We start from the raw sequence: 22,228 nt of genomic DNA on the forward strand, positions 1-22,228 counted from the left end.
CTGGAGGGTTACAGCTTTGGGGGAAGAAAGGGGAAAAAGATATTCCAGAGAAACTAGAATTGTCTGTTCTGATTCTCTAATATGTACATATTCCTTTTATACAGGGTGCTAGATGGTGAAGATTTGCAGACTGAAATCTCAAAATCATGTGCAGATCATGATAAAGTTAACCAGCATTTGAAGAACCAAAGATGGAGAATCACTCGGCCAAAATCCTGCAACACTCTCCCTCCCAGCATTGTCGGTCTCTCTGCGCCAAATGGACTGTGACTGGTACAAGACAGCAGCTCACTACCATCTTCTCAAGGGTAACGAGAGATGGGGAATAAATGCTGGCTGAGCCAGTGATGCCCATATCCTGGAAATGGTTTCTATCTCTAGTTGCTGAAACCTGGTTGATGTTACTGCAGGATGAAGAGGGACGCTGAGTGTATCCTCCAGGAGGCAGCACCATCACATTACCCCTGCCTACACCCCCACAGTAACACAGCAACATCACTGGAACAAAAGGCAGTGAAACCAAAGGAGGACTGAGATATAGTTCTTCGAGATAAAGTCATAAAAGGGGATTGAAATTCAGCAGGAACAGGAGACTGAGCTGGATGGTCAGCTGTTTCCCATTGACTGGTGGTGCAGGATTGAAAGGCCGAATGCCCTCCTGCTGCTATCTCCCAGGTATGTATATAGTCATGGAGCCTGGGTAGGAAGAAGGGGGCAGGGATTCTCCAGGAGATTGCACTTCCACAACAGTTTTCAGAGAGGGATGGTTTGATGGATTTTATTTAACATTTGTCTTTAACACAAGGTTTGTGAATTTGATTTTAAAATATTGTAGCTATTTATTCCACAATAAATAAAACTAAAAGAAAAGAAATGAAACTATCTGAATATAAAAGTTTTTAAAATTTTAAACACCCTGTAAAACAAAATCCTGTCTACTCCCAGACACCATCACTTTCCAGCTACTCAAACTCCAGGGAAATATTCCCTCCCTCTCTGAACCTTTGTTTGATTTAACTGCTTTTCAGTTCTCATTCTGTGAGCTGTGAAGCGTTCTTTATTCCCCATTTCTCCAACCCAGAAGTGTTATCACACATAGCTGAGCAACCTTCCCACATTAACATCATCATTACACCATTTTGGTTCACATATAATCACCAGCAGTAAACCACCCATGTAACCAATTGAATATTTATAAACAATGCCCCTTGCAGGCAAAGCAAACCATTACAAATGACAGAGTGGGAAGGGACCAAATCAAAGTCGAGTTGGGGGTGAGGAGGCAGCGATGGAGATAAAGCACTGTATCCACTGCGGTGCCTATCTCTATCTAAATGCGTCAGGAGAATTGATACACACTATATGCTCCTTTGCCAAGGGCACCCTGTTGTGTCGCCTTTATCCTCAATCATAGAATAGAATCCCGACAGTTTGGAAGGACAGCATTGGCCCATCAAACCCCACCAACTATCCAAAGAGCACTCCACCCCTGTAACACTGCATTTCCCATGGCTGATCTACTGAGTCTGCACAATCCTGGACACTGGACAATTTAGCATGACTGATCCACCTCACCCACAAATCCTTGAACTGTGGGAGGAAACCAGAGCACCTGGAGTGGAACCACACAATCATAGGGGAATGTGCAAACTCCACACAGGCTGTTGACCAAGGCTGGACTCCAATCTTATACCTGGTGCTGTGAAGCAGCAGTGCTATAGAGCAATTTAAATCAAAATAGATGATCCCTGCTCATTGCTGTTTGTGGAGACTTATTGCCCAGAGAGACATCCTGAGATTCAGAAAGAGACAATATGAATTCAGTCAACTCCTGCTGAGTTAATGTGATTACCAACAACATCAATACTCCAACAGTGTCATCAGACCTCGTACCTACTCTATCATTTACGATTTTTAACCCATGGGAAGTTTGTTACCAGCTTCGATGACAGCCATAATGCTCTGGCCACTTTGACGGAGCCAGTGCAAGTCAGTTCTAATAGTTATCAACAGATTGAATCTAAACAGGATGCCCCACAACAGGAAGTGCTCTGACACTCAATGCCTGGAAGTCAAGGTGATTTTCCTAAAACCACTCACGTCTGGCAATACCATTGAAGATATTTTATGCAGTAACCTTTCAGTCTCAATTTCCAGTTCCAGTCCATGAAGCAGCCAGTAACATGCACTAGTGAATTGAATTCTAACAGCAGCATTTCCCTGGCAGGAGAGATTGAGGAGCTTGAAGCTGTCTTCTCTGGAATATCTAAACATGAAACACTTCAAAGGAACAAAAATCTTCAAGAGCTCAAGAGGATAGATACAGGAAGGATGTGCTCCTAGGCTGGTGTGTCTGGAATGAAATAAACGCTAACTACAGTATCTTTACCCAGCATCCCCTTTAGCTGCGTAACTGTTTAAGATTTACTTGCTGCTCTAATTACACTCCCAGTTTTAACTACTGTCATGTTGATGACTATGCAAATGTATAAAATATAATTTAATCTATCCCAAAACCTCTCTGTATCTGTGTCTCACTTGTGCTCACCAAGACACTCATTCAATCTGATCTCTTTACAAACTCTGCCCTGATTTTTCTTTCGAGGGCTCAGAATGAAATATTCACAGAATTGTTCCTGTGCAAAAGGAGGCTGATTGGCTCATCAGCTCTCCAAAGGATCACCTCACTGAATGCCATTCTTCTCCCTTTACCCCATAAACCTTCCCATTCATCTTCTTCCAAAAACACCAGCGAGTTCACAACTAACCACAGCGATCAGATTTGTTTTGTTTGTTCGTGGCATCATGGCATCACTTGCTGGGGCAGCATTTGTCATCCATTCTAACTGCCCAAGAGATGGTTCAGAGTCAACCCCATTATTCAGTGTCTGGATTCACATGGAGGCTGGACCAGGTCAGAATTAACAGTTTCTCAGACCCAATGACATGAAGAGTTGATTTCTGACCTATTATCTTTTTTCTGAAATGATAATGAATAATTTTTGCAGTTGAATTAAAAGTGAAAGACCAAAATGTGTTTTATTCTGATTGAGCACATCCTCCTATTTTCTCAGTTGTTATTGACAGTCTCATTCCCCTCGCACCAGAACCTGTTCCAGAGAGTGTTACAGAAAAGGCAGAATGGTCAGCTGCAGGTTGTCACCTGACCGGTCACTGGATCCAAAAGTTCACTCTCCACAGATGCTGCCAGATCTGCTGATTATTTTTTCCAGCAATTTCTGTTTTTGTTCCTGATTTTCCAGCATTTGCAGATGTTTCGTTTTTGAATATTGATCTTGTCTGTAGCAGAGGAGTTTATTGATGAGTTTGGAGAGTTTTGAACATTGCAACTTAGGCCACAAATCAGCCATGATCTATTGAATGGCAGAGCAGGATTGAAGGGCTGAATGGCCTCCTCCTGTTCCAATGAAAGTGATCCATCTGCAGCTTGTGGTAACATTTCCCCTCACTGCTCCCTTCCCCTCCATGTCTAACACACTGTTACCGACTGAACAAACCTCCTGTGTTTGAACTAAACCTGCTCATGTTCAGTGACTCCCTCTCCTCCCACCCGGGTTTAACTCTCATCATGGACTGCTGTCTCGTGTTACTGCGGGAATGCCCACAGGGAATAATCCTGGAGTCTGTATCCCCTGGGATCCAAAAATCCTGTTTATTTCCTTCTTCCTATTACATTCTGGCGTTGAACTCTCCATTTCAATCCATTCTCCTGTCATGCTCTTCAATATGTCCATGTAGGTGGACTAGAGGCAGCTGGCACCTGAGATTGTATCTGCCTCCCCCACAATCAGGGATTTGGGAAAACACTCAGACAATGACCTATCCATCTGATTGTTGACTCAGACAGATAGGCAGAAAGAAAGATGCACATTTAGATAGCACCTTTGATGACCTGGGGCAATGAAGCATGCTTCAACCCAATAATTTCAACCTCAAATCTCTGAAAACACAGACACAAAGCTTCCTACTTTTACCAGGTTGTCTCTCAGCCTCCTCTTTTCTTTAGAAAAGAGTTTTAAGCTGTTAAGCCTTTCCTGGTGATTATAACCACTGTGTTTCTGTCAGATTTGTGACTGAACCTTTATTTTCCTGTTGTGAGTGATGCTAGTAGCAGAAACAGTTCCTGACCTGTGAGGGTTTCGGTTGGAGTATTTATATTTACACTTTCATTCTCACCCTCCCATACAGTGTGAAATTGATGTAAAACAGAAGGAAAGGATTGAGTGAGCACCCACAGAAACACAAAAGGCAGCATGTGTACCTGAGTTGAATGAACCTGGACTTAGGAAAATATGACAACAATCACAACTAGTTAGAATTACAGAATCCCTTAGGCGCACAAAGAGACTATTCAGTCCATCGAGTCTGCAATGACTTGCTGTCCCACCCTACCTCCATAACCCCACATTTAGCATGGCTAACCCAACCCACCTAAACTACACACTACAGGCCATGTTAGCACGGCCAATCCATCAAACCTGCACATCTGTGGGAGGGTCACATATTATGTCTAAGTGCTCAGGATTGTAGATGAAGGCTTGTGTTACAAATACTTGACTGACCCAAATCCTCTTTTTTTTTCAAAATAAAATCTGGGGGAAACTGCAGCCAGGAAGATTTCCAATTATCTCATGAGGAAGAGATTTCAAAACTCGTGCCACTGACCCAGGGGGCGCTGTGAAGTCACAGAGATCTGGGAGCCAACAGAAATGTAATGAGTTGTGAGCAAGGTGGGGGTGAGACAAGGACAAAAACAGTCTGTCACACGGGGGAAGGCAGCAGAGATTAAATTGCAGAAATGGTAGTCCCTCAAGGCCATGGGGAATGGAGCTAAGGCTGGGAAAGAAACCAGGAAACAAGGTGAGCAGCTGTCAAAGAAATACATTGACAAAACAGAGTACGCAGTCTGAAATTGTTGCTCTCATTGGTGAGTACAGAACGCTGTAAAGCCTGGATCACTCTATTACAGCCAACCCATGCAGGATAGGCCAAGTGGCCTCGATCTGTGCTGTAACGTTCTGATAAATTTATTCTGACATTTGGAATTCAGGTTGGATGATGTTCATAAATTCTCAAATTGGACTTGAGTTTAATATTCTGGAGAAATGTTAAATCAATCACAATGATCCCATTCTGCAGACTTTAGTCCGCAGCCCTGCATGTTCCAGCATCTCAGTTACATCCATGTCCTTTTATTCTAATGTGATGCTGGTTCCTGCCTCTGCCACCCCATCAATGAGTTCCTGCTCCCCACCATCTCCGAGTGAAATGAATTCTCCCCTCCCATTCTTTCTGGGAATTAGTTTCAATCTAAATCCTCCAGTTTCTGACTTCTCAGTTAATGAATAGCTCCTTCCTATCCACTCGATCTGGATTCCTCAGCATTTTATCACTTCAATTAAATCTCAGCTCATCCTCCTCGGAAATCATTCCCAATCTATCCAACCTTTTCTCAGAGCAGAAATTTTCCAATTGTAGAAATATTCTGATCAATCTCCTGTGTACCCTCTATGGTGTGATCACATTAACCCTGGAATAAGGGGATCAGTAGTGTGTGCAGTACTTTAACTGTGGTCAAACAAATGTTCCTGACATTTCCCATGTCACCTCCGTGTTCTTGTGGTTGTCGCTCTCACAAGAAGTGTCCTGATTTTCCCACATGGAACTGGATGTGCACTCCATGGGACTGGGTTTCCCTACCATATGTTTATTTGTTAACTAATCCTAAATTAACTTCAGATTAAAACAACATTATCAGCTACCCACCAATCAACTTTTTCCATTATACTCAAGTCACCTTACTTTTTAAAATCTCTTTAAAATTATTACTATCTAAACACAACAGGCTTTAAGTTGCTGATCAAGTCTTAAGATGTCTCCACTGTTACAATCACTTGAAGATTATCTTTACCTTCAGCTACATTTGGTGAATTGAACACTGATTGTAAATATATAAATATCAAAAGGACTTGAGTTTTATGATAATTAATCCAGTCTGACATTCTTGTTGGTTAATATCTTGAAGAGAACTGTCCTCAGAATTCCAGCTGTGCTCTGACTTCATTCACAACTGGATTTAGTTGGACTGCAGATCTTAGATCTGTTATTTCCCGGATTGCTTCACTCTGTCTATCACTTGCTGCTTATGCTGTTAGGCTCACAAGTCGTCCTCTTTGGGAACTGCATCAGGTTAACACCTCAATTTTAGGTATTCATGCTGCTGTTACTGACATGCCCTCCTGAATTCTCTCAGTTGAATGAGAATTGATACTCTGGTTTGATGGTAAGAGGTAAGTTGGTGGATATGCTTGGCCGTGATTCTGTAAGTTTTGTTGGAATACAATTCTACTGCTGTTGGTGGAAGGAAAGGGCTAAACTCTTACACTATTGGCCCCACATACTACATGCAGTTTCATGAATACTGATAGGCCAAGACATGAAATACGAGCAGCACTGTACAATGATACAGGATCACAATTGCAGTAAGGGGAGTTTAAGATCCAACTTGACACAGGAGTAGGGAAAGAAACAGTTGATGAGATTGTCTCATTCATAGTCACAAAGAGACTCTATGAGGTTATTGTACTGTTGGGGGAGAAGATGGAGAAGGTTAGGGAGATGGAGAACCCTTCAAAAGAAACTAATCTGCCTGAGAGTAGTGAGATAGAATTGATTGCCATGAATTTAACAGAAAGCTAATTGAAACTGTTTTAATCCCCAAAGGATAACAAGACTAATGATGCTTCCAATCATCATCAGAAACAAACCCCAGAATACATAGTTCGGAGATGGATTTCAATTGCCAATCATTGCCAAACATCCAACTTCTGCAATCATTGAGCAAACGTATGTGTGATTACCCAGTTCTGATGAACCAGAATATCGCTGTTCACTCTGTACAGATGGACAACGATGTGGGGAAGTCTTGGCTGAGTGGTATTGTCTCGAGACAGTTAATCTAAAACCCCAGATAGTGTTCTGGAGACCTGGGTTCAAAGCCTGCTGCAGCAGATGGGGGGAATTTGAATTCAATAAAAAAACTTGTGAATTTAGAGTCTAATGATGACCATTCATCGATTGTCAGAAAAACCCATCTGGTTCAGTAATGCCCTTTCAGGAAGGAAGCTGCCATCCTTCCCTGGTCTGGCCTACATTGTGACCTCAGACTCACAGCAATGAGGCTGACTCTTATTTGCCCTCTGGGAAATTGGGGATGGGCAGTAAATGCTGCCGGGCCAGTGACACCCTCATCCTGTGAATGAATAAAGGAAAATAAAAATCTGTACCCAGTCTGAATCTGTACATGTTCAACAATGTTGTGAACATTACCAAAACTAAGATCTCTATGTGCACAACTTTATGAGCTGCCAAAACCATTGTTCATTACTTGGCGTGAAAAAGAGAAAAATATCCTTCAACTGTGGCTCTCAGTAAATTGACTGGTGTCTCAGCAGGATGGATGCCGAAGTGAATCCCTTCCCCCCCCACCCCCCCCCCCCCCCCCCCACACACACACACACACACACAGAGCAGGTGAACAGCTTCTCCCCAGTCTGACTGGTTTGGCCAGTTTCCAGGTGGGATGGGTAAAGAATTCCCTTCTGTCATTCCCCACATTTCCAGAGTCGGTCCGTTGTCTGGCTGCACTGGTGTTTTTCCATTTCAGATAAATGCTGACAGACTGTTACACACACCGTTAGCCTGCACCCCCCCCCCCCCCCACCTCCGACTACCCCCCAAAGAACCCAGTATAAAACAGTAAACATTATCTCCTGCTGTGGAGGGAGAGGGACAGCCTGTGTTGGTCTGAGTAGCAACACTGAGCAGATTTACCGAAATGACAACTTAATCGGTGACCAGAGCAAGTTAAGCCAGTCCAAATAAAATGCATTATAGCGTAGAAAGAGCCCCATTAAATTCAAGCTGGCTCTCTGTAGCAGAATCCAATATTCTCATTCCCCATACGTACCCCAAACTCTGCAAGTTTATTTCCCTCAGAACTGATCTAATTGTTTATATCAATTATTGATCTTCTCTACTTGCATCACCATAATAGGCAACATGTTCTGCATATTTCCAGCCAATACAGTCAGCAGAAACACTTGCTCATCTCCCACTGTCTCAAAACCTCACATCTGGTCTTAATTCTTGTGCCATCACCTATCAAATACAGATATTTTTTGTCTGCTATATCTAGGTCTGTTATAATCTTGTACAGCTCTATCAAAAATATATTTAACTTGTTTATTTCAAACAAAATAGCAATTTCTTCAAATCAATCTAGTGACTGCATTTTCTTCATCAGTGAACCACTCCAGTAAGTCTGTCCTCCACACCCTGAAGATCACTCATATCCTTCCATGTTGATGTCTATTTTGTTCCACAAATCCAGATGACACAAGTTTTCTGTAAAACAGCAGTAGCTTTATTATCGGACAGCTGGCAAGGATTTCAAAGCATCTCTAAAGTAGCCGAGTGTCTATTTGTACAGACTCATCTTCACAAATCTCTGCCTTACCCACAGAGACAGTATATTTAATAAGAATTAGACAAAGGCATATCAGTCACATGGGCAATTGCAATTACATAGTTTAAAGCTGGTAATTATGAATTTACAAAGCTTGATGAATGCCAATGTCCTGTGATAATGTGTGATGGATTACAGAAACTGATTATCGTATTGTTCATGATTATGTGTTGATGGGAAGAGATTAAGGCAGAAGGGTTCTTCCTTCAGTAAATGCGGGATTCACTTACCTATGCTCATATGGAGGGGAAGTAAGTCAATGGGAGCAGGAGGCAGTTTAACAAGGTTGTGCCCAGGGCTCTCCGTCTTGTCTGGAAAGGGCAAATTGCTCTATCTGAGGTTATGGTAGAATCCACATGTGTGGCTCCAAGAGGTTCTGTTTCAAAGATACGGTCTGCCTCACCCCTACTGAGGTGTTCAGTCTGTATTGGAAGAGTACAGGCCTTGTACTCTTACAATACGTCAGGAAGACCTTTGGCAGGAGAATGTTTAATCCTTGAGTCGCCAATGCATCCTGAAAGAGAAGCAAAATATGGAACAGGCCCCTCTGTGGTATTTTAACTTCCTCATCCTGACCAGGAATCTGTTGACCACAACTGGATGCACTGATTGACTATGACCTAACTAGAACTTTGTCAACCGTCTGCATCTTTTCCATGAGTATGTTATCATTCTCTCTGATAATGAAGCCCAGCATCCTTTACGTTTACTCAAAGCACTTTATGTTCTCTCTCCTTTAAGGATTTGTACACATTGTCCCGCATTCGTGCTGCCCTGCTCTCTATGTCTGTGCCATTCAAATATATATTCCCTTTCTACATTGCTTCTCTCAAAATGCATCAACTTACTGTGTGTTCTAAAGAAGAGACATATTCCACTCAAAATATTATCTCTCACTCCACACATTCTACCCTCTGGAAAACAGAACAGTGCAGCACCGGAATAATCGGCCCACCATGTCTGTGTGGATCATGATTCCACCTGCCTCTACATGATCCATATCCCTGCAAACCCATGCCTGTTTATCTGTCTGTCCAAATGCCTCTTAAACATTGTGATTGTTTCTGCTTTTACCATCTCTCAGGCAAGTAAATTCTAGTCACTGACCATCTCCTGCATAAGAAACTTGTCCGACACAACTCCCTTTAAACTTGCACAGATGTTGGAAATACTCAGCAGGTCATGCAGCATCAGAAAAATCAGTTAATGTTTCGGGTCCGGTCCCCCTTCCTCAGAAATGTTAACAAATTTCTCTTCACAGATGCTGCTAGAACTGCTGAGCTTTTTCCGAAACTTCTGTTTTTCTTTCTGGTTTACAACATCTGCTGTTCTTTCGGTTTTCATTTCCTTTAAACTTGCCCCCTCTCCCCTTAAATCTATGGCCTGTGAATTGGTAATTTCCACTTGGAAAAAGATTCAGATTATTCACTCTGTTTGTCCCTCTCGGATCACTCCACAGCCACTGACTTTCCAAAGACAACAATCCGAGATTTTCCAACCTCTCCCAATCCAGGCAACATCCTGGTAAACCCATTTCCACCCTCTCCAAAGCCTCCACATCCTCCTTATAATGCGGTGCTCAACACAGCACACAATCCACCAAAGGTGGCCTAATGACAGTTTTATATTCACTCCCCTGACAGAAGAGGGCAAGCCTGCCATCCACATCCTTCACCACATTCAGGGAGCTGTGAACTTGCACCTGAAGATCCCTCTGTATATCAATGCTGCTCAGGACACTTCCTTTTAGTGTATACATTGCCCTTACAATGAGCCGCCCAAAACGCATCACGTCACACTTGTCTGAATTAAAATCTATCTGCAATTTCTCCGCGTAACCTTCCAACTGATCTCATCCTTGGTGTTTCCTTTGACAACATTCTTCACGATTCACAACTTCTTCACTTTGTGCCATCTACAAACTTGCTAATTAAATCATTTACATTTTCAGGCTAATCATTTCTATGTATTACAAAGGACAGATGTCCTAGCTCTGACCCTTGTGGAACAGAGGCACTGGTCACAGACCTCCAGCCACCAACATGCCCCTGCACAACTGTTACTGGGAGAAATATCAAAGAGGAGCCTTGAGTTCTGTGCTGAGCAGCATGACCAATGTTTATTCAGAGCTCCTTACTAATGCAGGATGGAAGAGTTCCCTCTCTGGAATTCTGTGGATCCCCCAGCCAAGTCCAGCATTTGGATGTGTTTCTTTCATACATTCCACTAATATTTCCCCCCCTGACCCGATCTCCTGGGTTCGGGATGTCAGCTCGGATGTTTATGAGCTCCCTTTCCCAGTCTCTGATTCTCTGTCCGTCTGCAACTTCCCCTCTCAGCTCATGCAGTTGCTTTGTCAGTTCTTTCATAAATTGTTTCACTCTATCCTTGCCATTGTTCATCTCCTGCCCTCCCACTACCGTACCCTCTGGCAGCTGCATAGTCCAAATTCAAAGGGGGATTGCTCGGTTCCCTTTGCTGGGGTTGATGTCAGTTTCATTAGGATTGTGGGGAGTACACTAACCCATCCCGGCCTGTCTCTGTCAGGGCCTTAGTCAGACTAGCTTTCAGTGTCTGCTTCATTCCTTCGACTGTCCCTGAGCTCTGGGGGTGGGATGTGAGATGGGATTTCTGCTCAGTACCAAACAAGCCACAGAGCTGCTTAACTTTGTTTCCTGGAGCATGTGTCCCTTGGTCAGAATCTGCAGGGGAATGCTTCCACCCACTGAGTAAACCTGTTTATTAAGACCCAGCAGGATTTCCTTCCCTGGGATTGGGATGGGGGTGTAGGTAAAATCCATCTGTAATTGTTCCCGTGGGCCCCTGGGTCCCTGCGACTGGGTCCCTCCATTTTATCCCGATTGTTTTCCCTGGCTCACACTGTGTACAGACTACACCCCTTCGACAAAACCTTCTTGTTCCAGAACACCCCTGTAGTTGATCATCCGATATTGCATTTTATCCTGCTCAATATGGGCCAGCCCATGATATGTTTTTAATAATGTTTGTCTTATACAGTGGCACTGCTGGATCATCCTATGTCCTATTACTGCCCCACCCTTTTCCCATTCCTGTTTCTCCTGCTATGGGACTGTTTCTGGAAATGTCTTTAAACTTTCCTTTCTCGCTTCTGTAGCTCCTGCCACTGCATCCTCCTCAAATGTCTGCACTGTTTCAGTAAGTATGCTCACCCACGCTCACCAACTACCCCGTTGGTGTGGGGTTTCTACTTTCCTGTGAGCTCTAATCTTCATTATTGCTGCTTCACTGGGAAAGTTAGCTGCTTCCACTAACTCTCTGACCTGTTCTTCATGCTCAATGTGGCCCCCAGTCAGGGTGATATACCTTCACCCAGCCCAGTCATGAACTATGCCAAAGGCATGCTGACTGTGTGCATTTTGCCTCCCTCACCCCTGGTTAATGTCCGCACTTCTGGTAGGGCTTGTGATGGTTCTCTATGTGACTGTGCAATGTGTAGACATGAACAGCTTCCTAGGTTCCCTCTCCAACTGCTCTCATTTTAGTAATTGAGGGGGTGAGGGATAAATCCTTATCGGTAACTGACAAAGATGCTCCGGTGTTAGAATCATGCAAGTGTTGGCCCCTTAACAGCACGTCAATGAATATTCATGGGCTATGCATATACCTACATGAACACAAGCCACTCACAATATGAACACCTACCTCCCTCTCTCTGCCTATGTTCCTTGCCTATGTGCCCTTTCCTGCTTCCCTTGTAACATTGTGGGTCTGATTCCCCTCCCTGTACTGCAGCTATTCCCCTGTGTTTCTGTGTTTGCCTCAGCTCTCATGGCCCAATTCAGAATGTGGTTAGAATTATCTCTCACAGAGAGTCCCATATTTATAATTACAGTTAAATAGGGTCCCATGTTGTCTTTTAAATACATCAAACAAATTTCATCACCACAGGTTGGGGTTTGGTAATCCCCTGTGGTCGTTACACACCTCAGGCTTCCTCTCTGTATGATCCTCGATATTACCCTTGGTTCCCTGAGACACCAAGGTTATTTTAGCCCATTCAGCCTGTCCCCTCCCCAGTGTGTCCCTGTAATATCTGTAAATGCCTGGAGCCACTGATCAGCTGTACTCTGGGGGGGAACCGGCTCACACCCCATCCTCTCATTACAGGGACAGTTTCTGCTGTACACTTCAGGGCATCTTGGGCCAAGGGAGGGTCCGTACATCACCTTCGGTGAGACTGTGTACCTCTACTAATTCATCCATATTGTCCCAATAAGGCCCACTATTACCATTTCTCTATCAGGCCGGGTGTTCATTCACCAACATCTGTCGTTCAGTGGGTGAACGGTTCAGGTTTGGTTTCTGTCAGTTCCCTTTGTTGCTCCCTACTGTCTGTCCAAGTTTGAGCTTTGATGCCCAGTGGTGCCATAGACAGGGCCTTCTGGACCTTATAGGGTGGTGGGTCATCCCACCCATCGCCGTCCCTCTGTCCATACGTGGATGCTTTGTCATCTAACCCATTCCAGTCAGTGTCACCATCCTCTCTGCCTTCTGAGGAGAACGGGGCACTAGGTACCTCCCCCACTGTAACTACCACCTGGCCCTTTGGCTTTAAGGCCTCACGTCTGAGAGTCACCACCTTCACTTATTCCTGTTTCCCATAATAATGTAACACATCCTGTCATTCCTGGATTCAAACAGAACAAAATGTAAATTTGGTTTTACTTGAAATATTAATAATTTGACATTCACTTTACATATTTATAGAGGTGAAAATTCTACTGTGATTATTTAAGTGAATTTAACGTGATCATACAATGAAAATAACTGATAATCAATGACAATGAATGAACTGAATGATAAGTGATTATTTGTACAAGTTCTTGCAATGAAAATTCAATTTTATTTAATGCTTGTCACCCATTACACCATGGGCATTGTTATTAGGGAATAAAGTAATGGAAGGATATCAGAGAAAATAAATAGACTTTAATTTTAGCTTCACTGCAATAATGAACCAAAACAATATTTGGAAATATGGTTAAACTACATAACAAAGTTTCTAGTGTCATTATTGACATGAAAACTATTTTAGTTTGCAAGTTGTTTTGTACTAAGAATTGTGATTTGGAATACACCACTTAAAATACATTTTGAAGAGAATAATCAGATACATTTTTGGAGGAAATTAGGAATGGAAATAAATATATATTCATTGATATTAATAGTTTTAAAATGTTGAGAAGTTGACTGGGATTATTTTAATTGAGAGGCTGCATGATTATAAAGACTAATTCACCATTTTCATTGCATTGTTGGTTTCACTAGAATCTGTTGTGGTCTAAGCTCTTGTTGTGTGCAATGGACTGTCACTAATAGCTTAATTAACCTGCGAGTCCCTGATCAGGTTTCCTTTGTCTGTAAGTCAGTCTGTAAGTGAGCAACACACCTGCTTTTGTGGGGGGAAATAAGTGGCAGATCACACTGAGAATGGTTTCTAGCACACACCAACAGCAGGAAAGGGTTTTTTCTAAAGAATTCCAATCTCTATCTACAAATCTGTTTTATCAGTTTGTGGAGGATTCAGCCGCTTTGTTCAGAGCTGTTTTTATACAAGCAGTTGGTTCATTCTGTCTTTGCCAAGAATGTTGTTTACTTTTCCCTTTTACTGTGATTCTGCAGGTTCGCACATTCTGTGAGTCAATAATGTTCAGTGACTGAACATTGATTGATTTTGTCTCTAACAGAGCAGTGATCTTGTTTTCAGCTAACTATTCACTTTCCATTTCCTGGTTGTGTTGAATGTTCCAGAACCAAACTCTGAGCAAGGTTTCCATTCACTTGTGTTGGATTCACTGCCAGCCACATGGTCAGTCAGTTTCAGCAGTTTGAATTCAATAATCATCTAGAATTATGAGTCTATTGATGAAATTATTCTCGATTGTCAGGAAAAACCCATCTCGGTCACTGATGTCCTTTAGGAAATGAAGCTGCCATCCTTACCTGATCTAGTCTACATGTGACCCCTGACCCACAGCAATGTGGTTGACTCTTACCTGCCCTCTGGGTAATAAATGCTGCCCATAACCAGTGGCACCGACATCCAGTGAATGAATTTTCAACAAAGCTCTTAGTCCTGTGTCATGTGAGAAAGAAGCAGGAGGTGACCAATCGGCCACTCAAGTCCACTCCATCATTCAATAAGGCCAGGCCTGATCTGTCAGTGATTTGTGTTCCATCTTCCCCCAACGTCCCTTAATAAGAACCTATCAACCTGTATCTTAAAATACTCAGTGAGCCCACCTTCTGGGGCAGAGAGTTCCAAAGTTGCACAGCCCTCTGAGAGGAAATAAATCTCCTCATCTCTGTCCTGAAAGGGTGAATCTAATTTTAAAGTAGTTCTCTCGAGTTCACGTCTGACCCACAAGAGGAAACATCCTTTCCACATCCTCCTTAACAAACCATTCAGGATCTTAGACACTTCAGTCATGTCACCCCTCACTCTCCCAAACTCCGGCTGAAACAAATCCAGCCTGTCCAACCGATCCACATTTTATTACTGTCACGCCGGGTTGAAATGTTGTGTTGTGTTTATTATGCAGTGAATGTGTTGTTCCACTGTGTGGGGTCTAAGAGTCAACGTGAGCCATACTAGCTTTCCTGTCTCACTGTGTTACATATATCTTACATCACTGTGGTGATCCAATCCCTCCCTACCTCATATAACCAAAAAGAATGGCAGAGAGAGATCAAGAAAAGTTGTTCAAAAATTTGTTGTTGCCGAAAAGGTACTTGGTCTGTTTGTAGAGATTGCATTGTAATTGAAGTAACTAGTTAATGAAAAGTTACTGACAAAATATTTTAAGCGGAGTTGCTGCTGGTGATGGAAATGCTGCTGGTTGGTATAAGAGAGGGCTGGGGGGAATACTGTACTGATGAGAAAGTTGAGCAAGGTAACCTTTTATCTTTGTGAATTAGAAGAGGCAGAGATTGCAGCTAGGACAGTGTTGGAGCTGTTTTGATCTTGCAGACATTATTTTAATATTTATTTGATGTGATTTGCTTGTCACTGACTGGGCCCAGCATTTATTTCCCATCCCTAGTTACCCTTGAGAAATTGGTGCTGAGCTGTCTTCTTGAACTGCTGCAGTCTACCTGCTGTGGGTTGACCCACAATACCATTGGCGTGGGGATTTCCAGGACATTTTCCCACCAACAGTGAAGGAATGGTGATATATTCCCAAGTCAGGGTGGGTTAGTACCTTGGAGGGGAACTTGAAGGTAGTTGCCTTTCCATCTAGCTGCTGCCTTTGTCCTTCGAGATGGAAGTGGCCAGGTGTTCCTTGAGTGTTGTTAGGGCGGCACTAATCCAGGCAAGTGGGGAGTATTCCATCACACTCCTGACTTGTGCCTGGTAGCTGTTGGGCAGGCTTTCAGGAGCCAGGAGTTGAATTACTCTTGTAGCCACTGTGTTTGTGTGGTGAGACCAATTCAGTTTCTGATCAATGATTATCCCCAGGATAATGTTGATAGTGGGTGTTCAGTGATGGTAACAGCATTGAATGTCAAGTGATAGTGGTTAGGTCGTTTCTTATACGTGATAGTCGCAGCCTGCATTTGTGTGGGATCTATGTTACTTGCCCCTTGTCAACCCAAACCTGGATATTGTCCAGATCTTGTTGTTCTTGGGGTTGGACTGCTTCAGTACCTGAGGAATTAATTGGTTCACAATGTTCAATAATTACAAAATTATGCAAATTCCTTTTTCTATCAAATGTCATGGACTGTATCTTGTGGTCACTCTGATATTAACTTTCGTTATCTCCTTATTTTCTTCCTAATTCAAACACAAATGTTTGAACATCGATCAGGATAAAATTAAATAATTTAAAAACATACGTTTCTACATGTAAACTAATTGAATGAAATACATTCCTTCTGTATTGTCTGCATTTTGAGCAAAAGTCATTTCTTTTCAATAATTACTGAATGGCTCATTCATTGTCCTCAATCCATCAATCCAGCTGTTATATTTTAGTCTTCAGTTTACCGATCTTAATGATGTCTAATCAACATCAGAGCAAAGTGCTTTTAAAATGTTGAGTCAACTTATTTGTTCTGATTACAACATTTATTATGAATTCATTATCCTTATAATAATTACAGAATAATTTGTTTGTCTTTCTAACATGTATAGTCAGATCCATATTTTAATTTAATCCATTGTTTCATTTAATCCATTGTAACAATACTATTGTTTTCAGGTCAAGTATCCCACAATGGAATCAATGATTTTGCATCCAACATGCTTCGAAAACTGACTTTTGCTCTTTGAATAATCACAGTAATCTCAGCCTTATAAGTTCAGAGAACTGTAATTACTTTTCACTGCAGTGATTGCTGTTCATGTCTACACATTGCACAGTCACATAGCAACATTAAATATCTCCTTCTTTGAAGTGCACTGATACATTTTCAAAAATCTATGTGTTGCTAATATGTAACTCTTGTTCAGTTCAGTAAGGGGCATAAATGTGCAATAATAGCTCAGTACGTGAACTGATGTGAATATATTGCAGTGTACAAACTCACAATCATTGTGAAAATCAATTTTTATTTTAACCATGGAAACACAGTTGAATTAATTCAATTATATTTCACTTTAGTGCTCGCATTCATTGTATTTCTAATCACAATAAGAGTGAACTATTTCATATGACACAATTATTTAAAATTCATGTCACTTTTTTATGGACACAAAATAGAATTAATACCCGTTTTTGCTTTCCTTTACCTTTCACAGTCAAGTTTGAATTGTAGAAAGTTAGACTGATACAGCACGGAAACAGGCCATTCAGCCCAACTTGGCATTCCGGCCAGGTTTCCGAAACTAAACTAGTCCCATTTTCCTGTGTTTGTCCCATATCCCTCTGGATGTTTTCTATCCATGTAACTGTCCTACAGTCTTTTAGATGTTGTAATTGTACCAGCCGCTGCCTTTCCTCTCACAGCTCATCTCAATATGCCAAACACACGTTGTGAAAAGAGCTGCCCCTCGGATCCCTTTTAAAACTTTCCCCCTCACCTTAATAACATTTATACTTTAATCAATGACCTGAAACAAATAAATTCAAGATATTGTGACCATTATAATCAACAACAGATACAAGTTGAGAAAATGTTGGATTGAAAAATAATTCAATTGACACTTCGATATTTTCTAATCAACTCTAAGGTGCTTTGACACATCTCTGTTTAAGGTAGGAATTGAACACCTGCCTCCTGGTCTATTAGTACAGACATTATCAGAGCCCTCCATAATGTGCCCATGCAGGAAGGGCAGTACTATAATCACATACTTATTGTGGTTACTCTCAGGGAAATCTGCTCAGATATTTATCGTGATAATTGGACTAGGATTGTATTAGACAGCTCCAGTGTGTAAAGGATAAAAAGAATTACTAATTTCTAATAATGATGGAACGAAGCGACAATGATCTTAAATAAATATAAGTCTCATGATAATCAAATAATTCAATATGTTTGAAGCAGTTATTCATATACATAAATTAACATTGACCTGCTTTGTAACGCACTTGAATTGGAAATAAAGCATTCGCCATTCAACGTGACTACTCAGCGAAAGACAACTTTCCTCAGTTTCACAAAATTGTGATTTCTAAGAATTCAAGATTTATTGTAAAAGAATAGATCAAACATTTGTTAATTCAGGTTTGTGTACACAAGAAACACATGGAATTAAAATAATGTTTAATGTGAAAAATAGCTCTTTTGTAATAATCAGAAATATAGAAATGTTAGCATTGAAGTGAAATACAATCAGTACAAAAACGCAAAAAACTGTGGATACTGGAACTCAGAAACAAAATCAGTAATTGCTTGAAACCAACTCAGCAGGTCTGGCAGCATCTGTGGGAAGCATTCAGTGTTAATACTTTGGGTCCAGTGACCCTTCCACAGAATGTATTTTTGCTCAAAGCCAATTCAATCCAACTGAGCTTCCACACTGAAAATTATTTTGCTAAGATTATGAGATTGTAGAGTTCAATATTGTTTGTCAGTTGATGTATTGAGCCATTGTTCCACATCGACAGCTGGATATATTGCATTCAAACAATGATTACCAGTTAGACATTAGCAATAATTAGTTTTAAAATTGCTGAAACCAAATTTAAGGTTGATAAGAAAATCCTTATTGCAATGTAATTGTGCAGTATATCGGAAAAAACTGAAATATTGAAGTGAAAAATAATTAGCCATCTCTTAATTGATAAGGCTGATTAATAATCTTTCCATTAATATTAGAATTCAGATGAAAGAGAATGAGATAGTTACTATGAGTGTTGGGTGATAAAACTTTGGTTGATTGCAGGTGTGTTGACCTGAAAAGAATGTTAATATTTCATTGTGATACTGGCACTAAAAATAATGGATTCAACTAAAATGTGAATCTCATGATGGTGTGAGAATTGAAATGACAATTAAATAATAAGTAATGTTAGAACTCAACACTTAAAATGATTCAATATATTAAAAGCAGTTTGTACTGGATATTCATTAAGATCAGTAAATTGAGAATTAAAATATTGGATTAATTATCACAAATTCAGAGATTATTCATCAGAATTGTTTTGACATTTAAAAAAACCTCATTTATTCAATAATTCTGCATTTCCCTCATTTTCTGTCTTTTTTCCACAGGGATCTGTACTGGAACCCTTCTGGTTATGATACAAATATATAGAAGAGACATGAATTAAAATCTAATTGGGTGAGTTAATAAGCTTGCAGATGATGCAAAGTTCAGTGCAGTTGTGAATAATGTAGAAGGTTGTCAAACAATGCAGCAGGAAAAAGATAAACTTCAGATATGGGAAGAGAAATTAAAGGTAAAGTTTAATCCATACAAGTGTGAGGTGTCTCACTTTGGGACCTCAAATATTAAGAAAAAGTAGATAGTTAAGGGCAGGACCCTGAACAGCTTTGTTGTTCAAAGGGATGTCGGCATTCAAGACCATGGCTCCCTGAAAGTGTCCATGCAAGTAGATAGGGTGGTAAGGAAGGCAAATGGCATGCTTGCCTTTATTGGTCAGGGAACTGATTACAAGAGTCAGGATATCATTTTGCAACTTTGTAAGATTTTGGTTAAGGCATACTTAAAGTATTGTATTCACTTCTGTTTGCCACATTACAGGAAGGGTATAGAGGCTTTGGAGATGGCACAGAGGGTGTTTACCAGGATGCTGCCTGGATTTGGAGAGGCTGCTTTTTTGTGGAGTAGCGGTGGCTTGGGCAAGAATTGATTGAAGTCTATACAATCATGAGATACATAGGTAGGGTTGTCAGTCAGGAAGTTTCTTCCCAGAGTTGAAACGTCAAAACTATGAGGCATGCATTTAAGGCCGGGGGGTGGGGGAGTTCAAGGGGCATGTGAGGGGCAATTATTTTTTACACAGGGAGTGGTAGGTTTCTGGAATGAACTTCAAGCGTTGGTGGTGGAGGCAGATACATTGAGGCTATTTAATGTTCATTTGGATAATTTGGATGGATATGGACCAAGGATAGGCAGAAGGGATGAGTTCTTTTGCATTATATTCAGCACAACATTATGGGCCAAAGGACCATTCCTATGCTGCACAGATCTTTCAGAGAAAACTAATATCTCACTCATATGACATTTAATCTAATCAATATTTAGCCACCGGTATCAGAAATAGGAAGAAAATAAGTAGAGAATGAACATGACTATAATCTAAAGATAGAGTCAATGACATTTACAGAGGTATTTTTTTGATTTTTTTTAAATTATAAGATTAATAACTTTGGAGATGTGTTGAAAATGTTTGCAGTAACTGATGTGCTGAGCCAAAATTACCCTTCTTAATCTGAAGATTGGACTAGAAATCTGTTAGAAAACTTGAAAATATTCAGTAAGGTGTGATGCACATCATAATTTAATCCATTGATTATTACTGCCAATACTACAATAAAAAATTTAGCTCTACACCAAAAAGCATCGATTTTCCATCCCATGCTTATTGGAAATATTGGAATACTACTAATTTCAACAATCAAAGTAATCACAGCCTCATCGATTAAGAGATATCTAAAGATATTTCACCAATAATTACTGTTTATTTCGACACATGCTCGTTCAAACTGCAATGTGAAGTTTCTCATTAATATTCAGTTCACTGACAGCATATTAATAATTTAGTTATTGCTAATATCTAACCATTGATCAATCCAGTCAGGGAAAGAAAAGTGGAAATATGGCTCAGTACATCAACTGATGGAAAGATATTACAGTGTTCACTCTTTCAATTATTGTGAATATCGATGTATATTTTGATTTGATTTGATTATATTTTTCTTCAAAGCAAAGATTTATTGTATTTCTGATCACAGTAAGATTTCAATATTTTAAAGATAAAATATTATTTAAATTTGTGACAATTTTGTAAAAAAAATAGAATTTACAGGTGTTTGCTCTTTCCTTTATCAATCAGAATACATTTGGAATTGTTGCAAGTTATATATTTGTGGAAGGAAGAGAAGATGTCTGCAGCTGAATAGTCACAGTGAATGACCTTTTCTTCCGATTCCGTCCGACTGCTAAACATTCTCATTATCTTTTTCTTTATAAGAAAAACTGCTTTAAACGTATTCAGCAGTTGTATTTTTTATGAATTTACAATAAGCTCATGATATGTCGATTTATCTTTCTTCCAATTATTCTGATATTAATTTGTAAGTAAGAACCTATGTGCTTAATACCATTATTATTGTGAATTACTATTTCATTCTCAGTCCATTACACAGAAACAGTATAATTAATTCCCAGCCCAATTATCGGAATGAACACTGGTTAGTTTTCATTTGAGTAATCCCAATTGATTATAATCCCACCCTTCCTTGTTGGGACGATAATGAAAGGCTCTTGTGTATCTCTAGTAGTGTCTCTCCTAAAAGACCAGATCACCTGATGCAGAGCCATAGCCTTGAAAGCTAGTGCTTCCAAATAAACCTGTTGGACTATAACCTGGTGTCATGTGATTTTTAACTTTGTCCATCCTAGTCCAATACTGAGATCTGCAAATTATTGTTGCACAAAGGAATTCTCATAATTTGTAATAGAAAATATGACTTTAATTAAGATCTTTAACACACGATTATTAATCCCTTCCTATATTCATAAAATATAATTGTAAATTGAAAAGAAATGCTCACTGAACACGGCACACACAGCTGCACAAATGTCTTCCTGGTCATCTAATTACTGTTCCAGAGAAAAACCTGAGTAAGTATCTTATTGTTTCTGAGAACAGGAACCACAATAAACATTTGGTGAGTAGTTCCATCCAATAAATGCACTTGATTTCTTACATATCACTTCAGTAATTGCACATGAAATATTTCGCTAAAACCAATAACAATGCTTTATTACAAATGACCAAGGACACTAACGTCAACATACATAGCAGATTTCCAATCCAGTTGAAGTATTGCAAAATAAAATAATGTATTTTGGTTTAGTACAACCTGTAGGTGAAAACATTTTGAGCTTGCATCTTAAAAATCTTTATCTGCTTATTCAGAGAAAATAATGAAAGATGGCACTGTAAATTTATTTTGACTTTCACTCACGAAAATACTCATGTGAATTGCTTCTCATTT

General features: G+C 40.4%; 1 long non-coding RNA gene across 7 annotated transcripts in view; it reads left to right on the plus strand.

The window, feature by feature from the left end:
• LOC140458923 (uncharacterized) overlaps nt 1-2,946 on the plus strand; it is a 41,497-nt gene extending 38,551 nt beyond the window's left edge. For 4 of the 7 annotated variants that reach the window (XR_011953752.1, XR_011953757.1, XR_011953758.1 and 1 more), the window contains one exon: nt 105-2,944. This is a non-coding gene — a long non-coding RNA (uncharacterized lncRNA). Of the gene's footprint in view, nt 1-104 lie in introns of all 7 variants that reach the window. The other 3 variants (XR_011953753.1, XR_011953756.1, XR_011953754.1) reach the window with 2 other exon arrangements.
• The last annotated feature ends 19,282 nt before the right edge of the window (nt 2,947-22,228 follow it).

Source organism: Chiloscyllium punctatum, chromosome 34 (assembly GCF_047496795.1).
Source record: "Chiloscyllium punctatum isolate Juve2018m chromosome 34, sChiPun1.3, whole genome shotgun sequence".
Lineage (NCBI taxonomy): Eukaryota > Metazoa > Chordata > Chondrichthyes > Orectolobiformes > Hemiscylliidae > Chiloscyllium > Chiloscyllium punctatum.